This window comes from Hemitrygon akajei, chromosome 16, assembly GCF_048418815.1.
Source record: "Hemitrygon akajei chromosome 16, sHemAka1.3, whole genome shotgun sequence".
In the NCBI taxonomy this organism is placed as follows: Eukaryota; Metazoa; Chordata; class Chondrichthyes; order Myliobatiformes; family Dasyatidae; genus Hemitrygon; species Hemitrygon akajei.
In genome coordinates this window covers 23,300,697-23,316,821 of record NC_133139.1, presented here as the reverse complement: position 1 = coordinate 23,316,821, position 16,125 = coordinate 23,300,697, and the positions used below count along the sequence as shown (strand labels likewise).

Sequence of the window (16,125 nt, the reverse complement as noted above, 5' to 3'; positions counted from 1 at the left end):
GTGTGTGGAGGAGTGGGTAAGTGGGTAGAGGTGTGGATCAGCCTTACTACTTGGGGAAAGTAACTGATTTTGAGTCTGATGGTCTTGGCGTGGATGCTACACAGCCTTCTCCCTTTTGGGAGTGGGACAAACTGTCCATCAGCAGGGTGGGCAGAATCCTTCATAATGTTACTGGCTCCTTTCCATATACAAGTGTTCCCCCCCCCCCTTACAAAGGTACAGTATTCCTATGAAACCTTTCTTAAGCCAAAATGGCATAAAGCCAAGAACCATTAATTTATATGGGAAAAATTTTCATAAGAGCGAAAATCCTCTTTGTAATGCGAAAACAGGTTACTAATGTAGGTCTTTTGTAAAAGCAAAGTGACGTAAAGCGAACATTCGCAAAGCGGGGGACACCTGTATATATTCTTGATGGCGGGTAGGTTGGAGCCGGTGATGTGTTGAGCAATTTTGTCCTCCCACAGTGGTGCCTTTCTGTCCACCACAGTGCAGTTTCCATACCATATAGTGACGCAGCATGTTTGGATGCTCTCTGCTGTGTATCTGTAGACTGCCATGAGTATAGATGTGCATAGTTCAGCTCTCTTCAGCTTCCTCAGAAAGTAGAAGTGTTGGTGAGCTTTCCTGATTCTGTGACATGTGCTCTGCGGCTGTAAGTGCGAGATGTGCACTCCCAGACAACGTTCCCTCTAAGTTTTAGTAGTCAGTGTGTGCAAAAATCTTAAGCTGTGCAATTTTTTTTTCCTGTGACAAAAGTACGTGCGCACTGAATGCACACATGGCACAGTTTATGTAGGTTTACAAAATATTTGACATAAAACTGCACAGAATAACAACAAAATAACATACATATTTAAGTCACTCAGTTATTTTTTCTCTCTCCTGTCTTTGGCATTTACCCATTCTTTGTAAACTCTATCTGGACTAATAGAACTTCCATCCAATTAACAGCTTTTGATTCTTATTAACATATCCAAATGACATTCACCTTCTCAGCTTGTTTTTGAGGCTAAAACCTTGCTCACAGTCCGCACTAGACGCAAGGAAGCCGCCTTATAGGGGTTGACTCTCTGCAGAGTTAAATAGCTACATCAACAAACAAGTAGGGAATTTGTCCATCCCGAAATGTTAACTCTTTTCTTTGTTCCTTAGATGCTGTTTGAACTGTCTGGTTTTTCCAGCATTTTGTGTTTTATACTTGTTTCTTCGCAAAGGAACTCTGCAAAATGTAACGTCATTTCACCTCAGAAGTGTCCAACATTTTATAAATGTTAATCAAAACAGTTTAAAATAAGTTGATATCACAATGCGACAAAGAAACAAGTAATCAGCTCGACATTCTATATTCACCAATATAATCACACCATACAGTACTTTGATTCAGGCAAGAGCCCAAAGCCATGGTGGGAATAAAACAGAATGAGCCTTTGTAAAACAAGAGATAAACAACAATAGCAAAGGGTACCATAAAGAAATGGTGATGCAAATTCATATTATAAAAAGCATGAATTATTTTCCGAACTACACAGAGTGCTCAAAAACAATAGGCAAATACAAACCTACTAAATAAAACCAGTCTCTCCTGGAGACTCGTCCTCCTTTCAATAAGATCATGGCTGGTCCAAATTAATATCATACATGAACTGAGTTTCATAACAAGCTAAAAAAAAATTGAACTGTAAGCCAGGCAGCCCTCCAGACATTCAATAAGATCATGCCTGATCCTCAACTGAAGACCATTTTCTTGCCCCATCCTCTTGTCTCTGGACAACCTTTAAAAATTAAAATCTATTTCAGCCTTGAATATAACAAGTATTTAAATTTCTCCAGGATAGTGACACCAGTGAAGAAATTTCTAATCAGTCAGAAAATCTGGAAATTAAATTAAGACTTCTGGCAGCACCTACAGTGAGAGAAAGAGTTGATGACAACTTTGTGATGTTGTGTACCCCCAGGGTTCATTTTTTCTGTGGACTGTCACTTTAAAACGCCGGAAGAATGAGACTGACTTTTGGATACTGTTTGAGGGGGAGAAGGTGGGAGGGGGAGGGGGAGAGGAGAGGGGTGGAGTTATTTGATGGACAATCAAGGACAGTTACAGACACACAGAAACACACAGTTAGAGTCAAGATGGATTTGGTCAATGGAAGACACCAGTGAGTCGGTCACTGTTTAAACTTTCAGTAGCCCAAAAGGGGTGAGTTGAGATTGATCCAGAGTATTGATAAATGACCCTCACAAGTTTGCTGCAACTGGAAGAAGTTTGCAAGGAGAAGAGGAGAGGAAGGTTTGAAACAGAAGAAACCTAGTGACAAAGAGATCACTGTTTGGACTCTCTCTCTAAGCAGCCTGTGAGGGTGGGTTTGATTCAATTTGAATACAAAAGTGTGGTTGTCACTTAGTTAATCCACAGGAGTGGGTTCTCTGGTGAGGGGAAACCTTTGTGAATACGTGTTTGTTTATCCTTTGTCTGGGTGTGGTAATTCACTGAAGAAAGGCACTTCTGTGGCAAATCACTGTTGGAGTTATTTCGTATGTCGTGGAACTGAATTAGTGGCTATCACGTTGTGTGATTGGGGTAACTTTGTGGAATCAACCGGTGTGTCAACCCTTGCCTGGGTGGTGGTTCCCTTGAAGATGGTCCCCTTTGTGATAAGCTACTGTTGGTGATAATCCATACGTGGATTCTGTTTGAATATCCTGTGGCCACCACTTTGGGATGTCCCGTAGCTGAATTCAGGTGTGGTACCACTTGTATTGAAAGGATATTCATTGAAGATCACTGTCTGTGATACTTCGTGTGTGGAGTGGAACAACTTCGGAGATAAAACCTACTGCTAATGTTACTTTGTATTGCTGTCTTGGAATCTGTGGAATATCGATGTAATTGCCTTCTCACAACATTCGACTTTGGATTACAAACATCTTGCATTAATTAACCTGCGCATTTGAACTGAACTTTCTTACATACCATCGTAAGACTGTATCGTTTACCACTTGAGCTTGAATAAGTTTGGGTACTTTATTTACACCTATATATGCATAACACCGTTAACTCTTGACTTACCTGATTTAAGTTACTATATGACGTAGTTACTAATAAGATAGTGTTTTGTTAACATCAAAACCAGACTCCAGGTGTGTTCTGTTGCTGCTGGTACTTTTACAGGGTTGCACGTATGTGACAGTGGGAACTGGTAGCATTAGGATTTCAGTAGCATCATTACAGGATCTACCTCAGATAGATGTCTTTTTGCAATCCTAATTTATTTCCCAAGTCCTCTCCCTCACTATATTCCTTAAGACAATCCTTTGATTCTAGTTGCCTTTACACAGAATCAAAGGATTGTCTTAAGGAATACAGTGAGGGAGACGACTTGGGAAATAAATTAGGATTGCAAAAAAAAGTCATGAAATATCTTTGGCAAGTAAGGTTAATGGGAATCCCATGACATCACACAAGCATATCAGGAACAAGACAGTAGCGAGGGTAAGATTGGTAAGGTGCTTGTCTGATTGGAAGTCTGTATCTAGTGGTGTACCACAGGGATTGGCATTAGGATCCTTGATGTTTCTAATATATTAATGACTTTGGATGTGAATGAAGTCAGTATAATTTATAAGGAGATGACAATGAAGTTGGTGTAAATAGCAAGGGAGGTTGATCACACATAAAGTGGGATGGAACATTGGCAGATGGTATTTAATCCTGATAAATACAAGGTGATGCATTTTGGGAAGTCAAATAATCGTAGGACATAAAGACTAAATGCTAGGGCAATAAGAAATGATTAAGCAGGGAGACTTTCAGGTTAAAGTCCATTATTCCCTATAAGTAATAATACAGGTAGATAGACTGATGGAAGATATGTTACAGGCCTGCCTCAACAGGACACATTGAATATGAAAGTTGAAACATCATGTTGAAAATTTACAAAACACTGGTTAGATTACACTCAAGAGTACTGTATGAAGTTCAAGTTGCCATTATGTGTGAAAAATGCGCTGGAGTACAGAGGAAACTGACCAGGATATTGTCAGGAATGCAGTATTTCAGTTATGAGAAAAGATGAAAACAGTTATTTTCTTTGAAGTGGAGAAGGCCGAGGAAGAACCTCAATCAGGTAAACAAAATATAGAGGAGCTTTGAAAGATTGATATTTATACCAAAGGTTACAGTCTTGTCAGGTTTAGAGGGGATTTGAGGGAATATTTTTCACAATAATAACATTGATCTGATGTACATTGCTTCTGAGGATAGCAAAACCAGACTCTAGATGACAACTACAAAAACAGCTAGATGAAGGGTTGAATAGCCAAAGCATATGTTAGGTACCATTATCTGGAGAGTGAATAGTGTTACATAGCATAATATGGATTAACTAAAATAAGAACCAGTCTTCAGGAAATAAGATGCTGTACACAATTTAACTTCCAACTGATACACTTTGTGGCTACTGAAAACAATCATGGGTGTGGGTCACTCTGATTCTATCCCATTGAAACTTCATTGGGCATGACAATAGATGAATGTTCCTGCTGTGAGCACAGTGTTTTAATAAACTGGTAAGACTGCACTTAGAATATTGTGTGAGTTCAACTTCATAGTTCACTGAGGGCTAGATCTGTGGCATTCAAGACAGGTGACCCAGAACTATACAAGTCTAGGTATGACCTACAGAGGTGACTTTAAGAGTGAATAAACAATTCCAATTGAGGTTAGAGATTAAATCAGACGTGCGTCAGTCTGGCAGGGTTTGCGGGTCATTACTTCCTACAAAGCGAAATAACATCATGAATGGCTATGATGCTTCGTTCACAGATCAGCTCAATGCCTTTTATGCATGCCTTAAGTAGAATAAAATGATGTGAATCCCTGCAGCATCCAGTGACACTGTGATCTCTGTCTCAGGGGATGATGTCAGAACGTCTTTCAAGAGAGTAAACCCTCACAAGACATCAAGCCATGATGGTGTACCTGGGTAGGGCTCTGAGAACCTGTACCAACCAACCAGCAGGAGTGTTCAAGGACATATTCAATCTCCCACTGCTACAGTCAGAGATTCCCACCTGCTTCAAAAAGGGGCCAATCACACCAGTGCAGGGTGAGCTGCCTCAATGACTGTTGTCCAGTGGCACTCACATCCGCTGCAATGAAGTGCTTTGAGAAGTTGGTCATGGCTAGAATCAACTCCTGCCTGATCAAGGACATGGACCCACTGCAATTAGCCTATTGGCCACAATAAGTCAACAACAGATGTAATCTCACAGGTTCTCCACTCGTCCTTGGATAACCTGGACAATAGTAATACTTACAGTGGTGCTAGGAAGTTTGTGAACCCTGTAGAATTTTCTCTATTTCTGCATATTTCTCAATAAATAAATGAACAAGTACAATATTTTTGTGTTAAGTATTTAATTGGGTTCTCTTTATCTAGTTTTAGGACTTAAGAGAAGATCTGATCACATTTTAGATCACATTTATGCAGAAATAGCGAAAATTCTACAATGTTCACAAACTTTCTAGCACTACTGTATGTCAGGCTACTGCTGATTGACTACACCATTTAGGTCACCAAAGCCTCCTGTAAATTTCCACAGATGTATAGTGGAGAATATTTTGACTGGTTACATCACAGCCTAGTGTGAAGGCTCCATGCACAGGATCAGAAGAGGCTTCAGAGCATTATAGACTTGACATGTGCACAACACTCTCCACTATCAAGGACATCTTTATGAAACAGCACCTCAAGAAAACGGCACTCATCATTAAGGACCCCCACCACCTGGTATCTATCTTGTTTTCTCATTACTACCACCAGGGAGGAGGTACAGGCGACTGAAGACCTGCACTCAACAATTCAGGAACAGCTTCTTCTCTATTATTGGATTTCTGAACAGCCCTTGAATGCTACCTCATTATTCCATTTTTTACTTTGCACTATTTATTTTGCAGTTTATAGTAATTTTATGTCTTTGCGCAGTACGGGTGCTGCAAAACAACACATTTCATGCAATTTATGGCAGTGATTATAAAGCTGGTTCTGTTTTAATTTTTAACTTATTCCAGTTCTGAATAAGTCATCAACCTAAAACATTAACAGCTTCTCTCTCTGGAGATGTTGCCAGACTTATTTCAGATTTCTGGCATCTGAGTTTTCACTTCAATTGCTTCAGATACAATGGATATGGAGCATTGTGTAACAGCATTTTAATTCTTTCTACATTACCTCAATCTATCAAGTTTACTTCAAAGATGGACAATCTGAGTATTGGAAATTGTCAACAAACAGTTTTGTTACTTCCCAAATGTCAAATATCTGAACATTCAGTCAAGCGTAGCAATCTCATCCAATTATAAAAGTTTACAGATGTTTTCAATATTTTCTATTGTTTCTTTCGGATCTCTAATATCCACGGTATTTTCTATAGCTCGTCTTTCAAAGCGGGATTCCACTAGAATGGAACATTTTCCTTTTTCTCATGCATTCATGGTTACACATCTGTTGTGATAAGATTGAATGAAACGGCGAAACTGCCAACGTACAACAAATGCACTATCAACCCTATTGAATCATTAAATTTCACTGTTACTTCTGAAGATACCTTAGTGTAAAAGATGTGCACGGAATCTGACAGCTATTGCTGCATGAAATAACTACACACAGCCAAAAGAAGTGCAGAACATTCCAGTTTCGGCCTACCATATCTGGGAGCCTCCTCACCTGCAAATACCAAACTAGCTATCAGGAAATGAGCCCGTTCACATGATCTAATCTATAACGCTAAGATTCGGCGGAGACTTTTCTCATTATACAACACTTCTCCGACGGCCCTGCATGATCTCATTATAAGAATACCCCTTTAAACTCACCTTTTTTTCTAATACTTAACAACACCAACACAGCACTTCACAAGCGCCGTCAGCTGTACGTCCAGATTCCGGAGCGCATGCGCTGCTTCCACGCGTCTCTCTCTCTCTCTCTCTTCAGCCACAGCGCATGCGTTGGTGCCTTGCATCGCCGTGAATGGGGTTGAACTTTTTTTTTGCTCGTGATTGTGGTTACGGAACAAAGGTTGAAGTTGACTGTAGTTGGAAAAGTAGTGAGAAGGGCAAAGAAAATTCGAGAATGTATTGTGATAACATTGGGAGGTGATACACATAGGTATTTGGGGTATGATACAGAAAGTGGGGGAGTTAAAAACTAGATGTATCGCCGGTTTTGTACGGTAGGGAGAAGATTGCGGTTACTGACTCTGAAGAAAAGCAGAGTTATTAGCAAAAATATATGTCAGTGTACATAGTTCGGCCAATTTAAGTAAAGATGAAAGATCTTCTAGAGAAACGGTTTTGTCAGGCAATCCCCAGACTGCCAAGGAAAGAATAGAATGTACCAGTTCCTGCTTGGAATTCGAATCTGTGTTGTGTGAACTTAAAGGGGCAACTAATGGTACTGGTCAGACATCACTTGGGAAAGATGATATTTGTTATCGGATTGGAAACTTACGTTGGTTTTGAAATTTTTAAATACAATACTGCTTGAAGGACGACTTCCCGTCTCCTGGAAATATGCGGTTGTTATCTCTATATTGAAACTTGGTGAGAATCAATCAGACCCTTGCGCTGATTGACCTATTTCGCCAACTTCACAAGTATGTAAGATTTCACAAGGGAATGTGTGTAACCCCCTCCTTTTAAAATCTGATTAATGATATTTTCTTAAGTGCTGACTCAGATATTTCCAAATCATTATATGCTGTTGATGGTGCAATGTGGAAAAGAGGAAGGAATATTAATTATATAGTTGGGAAAATGCAGGCAGCCGTTAATGAGTGGAGGAATGGGGACATTGTTAGGGGTTTAAATTTTCTGTTGCAAATACTCAAGTTGTATTTTTTTGAAAAGGAACATTGCACCCACAATTGATCTCAAGTTATACGGTAAATCTCTTAAACAAGAATCACTGGTGAGGTTTTCAGGTATGTGGATTGGCACAAAGCTGACATGGAAGGTGCATGTGAATAAAATTCTGGAGAAATGTAAAAAAGCCATTAATGTGCTCAGGTGGATGTGATTGGGGCATGAGTAAGAAGTCTCATACACAAATGTATATTGTTTTAATGAAATCTGTCATTGATTATGGATGTGTTGCTTATGGGTCAGCCTCGCCCTAGATGAAGTTCAAGCTCAATTTTGATGGTATCAGAAAAGATCTGGCAAGTGTGGGTGAAACAGGCTGTTTTCTGGCAAAGGTGTACTTGCTAAGTGGGAGGCCTTCAAAAGTGAAATTTTGAGAGTACAAAGCTTGTATGCGCCTGTCAGAATGAAAGGTAAAGAAGATAAGTTTCGGGAACATTGGTTCTCAAGATATCTTGAGGCCTAGGTTAAGAAAGAAAATGGAATTGCTTAGCAGGTATAGGCAGGTAGGGACAAATGAAGTACTTAATGAGTATAAGAAATGCAAGAGAACACTTAAAGAAATCCAGGAGGGCTAAAGGAAAGCGTGAGGTGCCCCAGCAGGCAAGGTGAAGGAGAATCCTAAGGGAATCGACAGATATGTTCAGAGCAAAAGGATCGCAGAAGACAAAATTGGTCCTCTGGAAGATCAGAAAGGTAATCTATGCATGGAGCCAAAAGAGATGGGAAGATATTAAATTGATTTTTTTGTATCTGTATTTACTCAGGATATGGTCCAAAACAACAGTGAGGTCATGGACCCAATACAGATTACAAGGGAGGAGATGTTTGCTGTCTTGAGGGAAATTAGGTTGGATAAATCCCCAGGGCCTGACAAGGTGTTTCCTTAGACCCTGTGGGAGGCAAGTGCAGAAATTACAGGAGCCCTGGCAGAGATAATTAAATTATCCTTGGTGACAGGTGAGGTTATGGAGGGTTGGCGATAGCTAATGTTGTTCTGCTGTTTAAGAAAGGTTCTTAAAAATAAACCAGGAATTTATAGTCTGGCGAGTCTGACATCAGAAGCGGAAAAGTTATTGGAAGGTATTTATGAGTATGAGATGTTATGAGTATTTGGACAGATGTGGACTGATTAGGATAGCTAGCATGTCTTTGTGCGTGATAGGTTGTGTCTAACCAATCTTATACTGTTTTGTGAGGAAGTTGCCAGGAAAGTTGATGAAGGCATGGCAGTGGATGTTGTCTACATGGACTTTAACAAGGCATTTGACAAGGTCCTACATGGGAGGATGGTCAAGAAGGTTCAGTCGCTCGGTGTTCAAGATGAGATAATAAAGTGGTTAGACATTGGTTTTGTGGGAGAAGCCAGAGAGTGGCAGTAGATGGTTTCCTCTCTGATTGGAGGCCTGTGACTAAAGTGCTGCAGGGATCAGTGCTGGGTCCATTGTGGTTTGTCATCTAAATCAATGATCAGGATGATGATGTGGTTAACTGGATCAGCGAATTTGCGGGTGACACCTAGATAGGGGGTGTACTGGACAGTGAGGGAGACTATCGGAGCTTGCATTGGGATCTGGATTGGCTGAAAACTGGCAGATGGAATTTAATGCAAACAAGTGTGATGTGTTGTGCTTTGGGTGGGCCAACCAGAGTAGGTCTTGAATAGTGAATGGCAGGGTACTGAGGAGTGTGGTAGAGCAAAGGTATCTGGAATCCAGGTCCATAATTCATTGGAAGTGACAGCATAGGTAGATAGGGTCATAAAGAAAGCTTTTGGCACATTGGCCTTCATAAATCAAAATACTGAGTACAGGAGATGTGATGTTGCGTTGAAGTTGTGAGGTATAATTTGGAGTGTTTTGTGCAGTTTTGGTCACCTGCCTACAGGAAAGGAGTAAATATGGTTGAAAGAATACAGAGAAAATTTACAAGGATGTTGTCATGACTGGAGGACCTGAGTTATAAGGAAACATTGAACAGGTTAGGACTTTATTTTTAGGAACATTGGAGATTTGATAGAGGTATACAAAATTATGAGGGATATAGATAGGGTAAATGCAAGCAGGCTGTTTCCACTGATGTTGGGCGGGGCTACAACTGGAGGTCATTGTTTAAGGGTGAAAGTTTAAAAAGTTTAAGGGGAACATGAGGGAAACTGCTTCATTCAAATGGTCATGAGAGTGTGGAATGAACAGCAGCGCAGGTGGTGCATGCAAGCTTGATTTCAATATTTAAGAGAAGTCTGGATAAGTGCATAGATGGTAGAGGTATTCAGGCCAGTGATTTGGATGCAGGTCGATAGGAGTAGGCAGTTTAAATGGTTCAGCGTGGACTAGATGGGCCAAAGGGCCTGTTTATGTGTTGTACTTTTCTATGACTCAAAATATGAGATTATGTTGTGCTATTAAATCATCCCCAATTTTGGCATTATTGGTCGGTAATAGTGAGTATTGGTTTATTGAATTAACATAAGTGATGGTCGATCAATATTGGCAACACTAGCAGTGTTGGGAGCACTGTATTCGTAAGGTTTTCAGTTTTGGGTTGATGGGAAATGAATGAGCACAAAGTCTTGGGTTGTTTAATGTGGAATATGGTCCTAGTGTACCCATTTCTGTCGGTCTTCCATTGTTTTTCCCTTTGCCTGGGGTTGACTTAGGCCTTCAGGAAAAGATCAAGATGAGTGATTGTCAGTGGCACAGGAAGTTCAGCAATATTTGCAAGACAGTTATTATGGATTCTTGCAGATCTACACAGAGGGTTCAAAAGATCCGGTGACAGGTCGTACAGGTGTTTATGTCCAAGGTTTCAGGTGACTATTAAGTTATTAAACAGAGTATAAGAATTCACTTCTGAAATGGTTATTTTACCCTTTGAATGGGTCAGAGAAGGGCACCCTGATTATGTACTTCTCTGCTCTGATTCATTGTTGGTCCTGACACTTATTAGAACAGGTACTTCAAATTGTAAGTCAGACATTCTTCTTGAGATTGAACATCTGTTGAGGCTTCAGGGTCTAAGACTGTGTATACATTTCATATGGGTTCCTGCCCACGTTGGGTTGAAGGAAACAAGGTGGCAGACGTTCTTGCCAAGTGATCACTTTAAAATTAATGTTATAAATGTAGTGGTGCCTTTGCATGAGGCGGAGGTGAAAGCCACAATTTAAAAAGTCTATTCATTCACTGTGGCAATAAAGAAGGGATAAGGAGGCATTTATATAAAAGTCGGGGATGGTGGGAACTCAACTGGTAGATGGGTCTAAAAAGAGAAGTTATACTTGCATGTTTATGGATTGGACATATTAGGTTGAATAATTCCCTGTTCAGGTTTAATATGCATGATACTGGCGTCTGTAGGGAATGTAATTGTCAAGAAATGGTGCGGTATAAATTGTTTGGATGCAATACCTTGGAGGTGCAGAGGAAACATCTAATTGCTAAATTGAGGTTTTTGGGACAGACACAGTCTAACATGGAGAGTTTATTAGGATGTTGTCCTTTGGGGGTGTGCCTTATTCTGATTGTCGAAAGTTGCTTCCATTGGTTTAGAAGCTGCAGCTGCTTTTTCCATTGGATAGCTGTCTGGTATCCAGTTTCAAACATCCTGGGTATATAAAACAGCATGTGGAATGGGCTTGCTTTCTTCTTCCTTTGATTAAGACAAGGAGGCACATGACAATTGGGAAGGTATGCTCTGCGTACTGTTTTAACTGTGTATGTTTGTTGAATGTACATAAGTTTTTTGAATATTCATCTTTATATTGTCTGTAATGGGGAACATGAATGGTCAAATTTTTATTGTATGTAAAAAAAAAATGATTACTATACCTATTCAAACTCAATGCATTTCCTGTCTCACTTTCCGGACTCGCAAACCTAACTCAACATTACTGATATCTCTGCCATTGTAATGTATATACAGTTAAGTGTGGTTTTGACTTTCTGAAAAAGCTTTAGACATTTTTTTGGGGGGGTGGAATTTAATGGATATGCTTCCTGTTTTCTTTGCTGCACTTTCCAACTCAGTAGGTGATGGGGATGCACCTGATGTTGGTCTGCCAACCGCCATTAAACATTACAAGAAGAAGAAGGGTAGATGTTTGTGTATCATTCGTGATCACTGCATGGTGTCTATTGAGCTTTTTCTCTGTGTTACTGTTTAGTGATAGGCAGAGAGCTGATTCACTGTTAACAAGATGAATTATTTTAATTTAGCTTAATGGTTAGAAGTGTGGTTCTTACTCACTTGTAATTCATCTACATTAGATTAGATTAGATTCAACTTTATTTTCATTGTGTCGAGTACAGATACAAAGCCAATGAAATGCAGTTAGCATCTAACCAGAAGTACAAAAGAATAGTGTTATTTACAAAATAACTGTAAATAAAAGGTAAGTGCTACAGCACACAAATATAAAAGCACGAAGACAGTACAATATAGGTGCAATACTGCTTAGCGATGTGATTCATTGATGAGTAAATTGTTGATGAGTAGAAGTTATGTGATGTTTTAGATACATTCATTATATTTTAACTAATGTGTTTTCACTATTTTAACTAATGTTAACTAACGATGTACAGCAGATAATAAAAAACACAACACAAAAACATGTAACACACAAAACACTGGAGGAACTCAGCAGGTCAGGCAGCATTTATGGAGAGGAATAAACAGTTTTCATTTTGGGTCAGGAGCCTTCATCAGGAATCCTATTGAGTTCTTCCAGTATTTTGTGTGTGTTGGCCTAGTTTTCTAGCATCTGCAGACAGAATTCCTTATGTTCACAAAAACAAGTATTTCAGCCAACTGGTCATGTGTTTGTACTACCTTTTAAGATACTCTCCACCCTAATTCAGATGATGAAGTACCAACATACCTTTGTATTTTTGACCTATCACGTGAATCTATTTCTTATCTCAATTGAATGCAATATCGTGAATGCACATTCTAACCACTTAGAGTGACCAAATTAGCTTGGTGGTATGAAACAAAAGGTTGACAGCTATTTTTAACAACTGAAAGATTGTTACTCATGGAATTCTACATAGCTCAGTACTTGATTGCTTGAATTTTATAGTATGCATTAATACTAGATGTAAACAGAAGAGATGTGATAAGGTGGTTAGAAAATGACATTGAAAATTGGCAATGTAGCTCACTATGTGGAGGAAACCTTTAGGTGCAGGAGTACATAAATGGTCATCAGTGGAATGAAAGGATCTCTGTGTGAAGTAACACATTTGGAAAGAAACTGGAAGATACTGAACTGAGATGTGGACGAGCAGAAGACCTTGGACTATAACTCCATAGAAGCTTAAAAGCAGTAGATTGGTCAATCTACAACACACACAAAATGCTGGTGGTCCTGACGAAGGGTCTCGGCCCGAAACGTCGACAGCGCTTCTCCCTATAGATGCTGCCTGGCCTGCTGTGTTCCACCAGCATTTTGTGTGTGTTGTTGTTTGAATTTCCAGCATCTGCAGATTTCCTCGAGATTGGTCAATCTATTGGTTTAAAAGGAATATTAATGTTTTTTCTTTAATTGCAAAGGCATAATATGTAAGAATGGAGAAGCACAATTCAAGCACCATGGCCAATTTTGACCAATGTTTTATAGGAGAGATGTGACTGAATTGTAAAAAAAATGTCAAGGAGACGTGCAAGAATGTAACAGAGTCTGGGGAAAATAGCTAATGACTGAATAGACTGTGGAATTTTCCTTTGGAATAGATGATGTCAGAAGGAGAATTAATTGAAGTATGTTAAGTCATGAGAAGTTGATATTTCAAAGGAATAGAAATGAATTGAGGTTTAAATTAATAGAGAAAAAATATATAAGATTTTGTCCTATCTAGATACAAACAAGAAAATCTGCAGATACTGGAAATCCAAGCAACACACACAAAATGCTGGGGGGATTCAGCAGGCCAGGCAGCATCTATGGAAAAGAGTACAATCAATGTTTCGGGCTGAGACCGTTCAGTGGGACTGAAGAAAAAAAAAGAGTAGGTTTAAAGGATGGGGGGGGGGGGGGGGGTGGGAGAAACCAGGAAGGGGAGGGGATGGAGTAGAGCTGGGAAGTTGATTTGTGAAAGACATACAGGTCTGGAGATGGGGGAATCTGAAAGGAGAGGACAGAAGGCCGGCGGGGGTGGGGGGGGGAGAAAAAAGGGGAGGAGCACCAGAGGGAGACAATGGACAGACCAGAAGATGTGAGAGGGTGAAAGGGGGATGGGGAATTGTGAAGGGGAGGGGGGCATTACCAGAAATTCGGGAAATCTATGTTCATGCTATCAGGTTAGAGGCTACCCAAATGGAATACAAGATAATGTTCAACCTGAGTGTGGCCTCATTGCCACAGCAGAAGAGACATATCAGAATGGGAATGGGACATGGAATTAGAGAAAGTGGGATCTCCCAGTGGCCACATATTTTAATTCCACGTCCCATTCCCATTCTGATATGTCTATCCATGGCCTCCTCTACTGTCAAGATGAAGCCACACTCAGGTTGGAGGAACAACACCTTATATTCCATATGGGTAGCCTCCAACCTGATGGCATGAACATTGATTACTTCCATTAATGCCCCTCCTCCTCTTCTTACCCCATCCCTGATTTATTTATTCCCCCTCCCTTTTTTGTCTCTGCCCATCACTCTTTGCTTGTTCTCCATCTCCCTCTGGTGCTCCCCTCTCCCTTTCTTTTTCCTTAGGCCTCCTGTCCCATGCTCCTTTCCCTTCTCCAGCTCTGTGTCCCTTTTACTAATCACCTTTCCAGCTCTCAGCTTCACCCCACCCCCTCCGGTCTTCTCCTATCAATTGGAATTTCCCCCTCCTACTTTCAAATCTCTTACCATCTCTCCTTTCAGTTAGTCCTGATGAAGGGTCTCAGCCCAAAACGTCCACAGTGCATCTTCCTATAGATGCTGCCTGGCCTGCTGCGTTCCACCAGGATTTTGTGTGTGTTGCTTGAATTTCCAGCATCTGCAGATTTCCTCATTTACCAATTACATTATATCTGTTCATAATAACAATCTCATTACCCTGTATTTATGTAAGTTAATCAATAGTTATATTGAAATATACTTATTACAAATAAAATCTAACCTCTACCAAGACCAAAGCTGTTCATTAAGGAGAAAATAAGGTAAAATACCTTCTCATATAATAAAAATTAATAATAGCCAACATCTGAGTTTAAACAATGAATTGAATATTTTGTAAATAATTCTGTTCCGTACCCCGTAACGGGTTAAAAAAGACCAGCAGAAATGGACACACCTGGAGTCTGAGTCTTCCGTTGTAAACTCTATTTTATTAGTAACTACGTGATAAAGTAATATAAAACAAGATTAGGTAAACAGATTGGCAGAGTATATGCATGTATAATTGAGTAATAAAGAAGCTTAGGTGATAACAGTCTTACGGTGGTATAGTAAATAATCAGTTCTGGAATTTGATTTGAGTAGAGTTGAAGAGAGAGAGTTGGTTTGTCTTCCCAATGCCGATCCTCCACGTCGTCCTCCTGCTCCTGAAACTTATTTAAAGTCACCAATTTGTGACCACAGAAAGAGGAATGCCGGTTTTCCACAGTAAGCTATCAACCCAGGCGAGGATTAAACACACCGATAGCTCCCCACCGGTCACACCTTTGTCCACACTGTGAACAAAATCCCCACCCTTGTCGTGGGCACACAAAGCTCACCACTGTCCTCCCTGCCTCTGGCGTCGTGGGTCTGATTAAAAAATCAACTGACCTTGCATATACACTATCTCCAGTGTGGAACATGAGCTGTCCATCATATAGCTCCGCTTTTCAGTTTCCAAGGCAACTCACAGAATTTCTCTACTGTCGAATTAGCACACAAACTGTTCGCTCCCTCTCTCTCTCGTCTAAAGGAACAGTTCACTTTAGGTTAATCCTTCAGATCTCGTCACAAATTCATAAAAGGTCCCCACAATGTTTGAAAGTCTGGACGAGATTCAGAAATTGAACAACGAATCTTCTCTAAATCAGAGATAGATTTTTAATTGCACAAACCGTGATGCTAATCGCTGGAATGTTAGAAGTTTGTAAGAGCCATTTTATGGAATATCTCAAGGTATTATTGGGAATTGATAAGGTGGAAATAAAAAACATTTTCTGGTGGTTAGGAAGTCTTACTCAAGTCTAATTTTTTTTGCAAAGCTCTTCTGGCAT

At 40.0% G+C, this 16,125-nt stretch overlaps 2 protein-coding genes across 3 annotated transcripts in view; one reads left to right on the top strand and one right to left on the bottom strand.

Annotated features, from left to right (window-relative positions):
- Positions 1-6,989, bottom strand: part of LOC140739824 (small glutamine-rich tetratricopeptide repeat-containing protein alpha-like) — a 49,517-nt gene extending 42,528 nt beyond the window's left edge. For both annotated transcript variants that reach the window (XM_073068386.1, XM_073068388.1), the window contains exon 1: positions 6,878-6,989. The gene's annotated coding sequence lies outside the window, so the exon portion shown is untranslated. The remainder of the gene's footprint in view (positions 1-6,877) is intronic.
- Positions 6,990-8,380: 1,391 nt separating this feature from the next.
- The window catches only part of LOC140739823 (thimet oligopeptidase-like), a 46,623-nt gene continuing 38,878 nt past the window's right edge, over positions 8,381-16,125 (top strand). The window contains exon 1 of the mRNA XM_073068385.1: positions 8,381-8,617. The gene's annotated coding sequence lies outside the window, so the exon portion shown is untranslated. The remainder of the gene's footprint in view (positions 8,618-16,125) is intronic.